Source organism: Rhinopithecus bieti, unplaced genomic scaffold, assembly GCF_001698545.2.
Source record: "Rhinopithecus bieti isolate Rb0 unplaced genomic scaffold, ASM169854v2 scaffold_64270, whole genome shotgun sequence".
Classification (NCBI taxonomy): Eukaryota; Metazoa; Chordata; class Mammalia; order Primates; family Cercopithecidae; genus Rhinopithecus; species Rhinopithecus bieti.
The window spans coordinates 70,732-71,433 of NW_016824166.1; the positions used below are offsets into that span (position 1 = coordinate 70,732).

Genomic DNA, 702 nt, shown 5'->3' on the forward strand with positions numbered 1-702 from the left:
TTAATTCTTTCTGGTGGAACCAAAACCTTCTGAACGCCTTTCAGTATCATCTAGAGCTTGAACTTCTATTTATGGATAAAAATCCATTCACAAAATGACTGTGCAATTTGATCACCCTTTTTGACTTCAAACCTTTCTTTACCAAAAGTAAGCAGTACAACACCAACATTTCCTCTGTAGTCTTCATCTATGACACCATTTCCTGTGTCTATGAAGTGTTTTGCAGCCAGGCCAGACCACTCAGCCACTCCCATAACATCCAGAAAGAAGAGTTATCTGAATGTTCATTTTCACAAGAGCTTACTCCGTAGATGGTATTGTATAATTGTAGGCACCATACATGTTATAGTCTGCGGTCAGTCAAGACCCCTGGTTCAGGGCCATGGATGCTTGGAGAGCAGGCAAAGCACAGCTGCATGCTGCCCTCCTCAGCAGAGCAGGCCTGCTTGCTGGGGAGAAATGGCAGGTGTCTTTTCAGAGCAGGGCATGGTAGAGCAAAAGGAGAGCAGCAGAGGAGACAGTCCAGGGAACAAGAGAGTACAGGATGAGCCACCATTCACTTTGATTAAGTGACAATTAGTACCAGTGTCTCCATTCTGTATTGGTTTGTTCTGCTAGGGCCTGGGGACAGACCTTCATCCAAAACAATCGCCTCCCATAAATTCACTTAACACAAACAACCAAATATTGTAAATGGGGAAA

At 44.0% G+C, this 702-nt stretch overlaps 1 pseudogene; it reads right to left on the reverse strand.

The window, feature by feature from the left end:
* Positions 1–488, reverse strand: LOC108522061 (deoxyuridine 5'-triphosphate nucleotidohydrolase, mitochondrial pseudogene; annotated as a pseudogene).
* Positions 489–702: the final 214 nt, after the last annotated feature.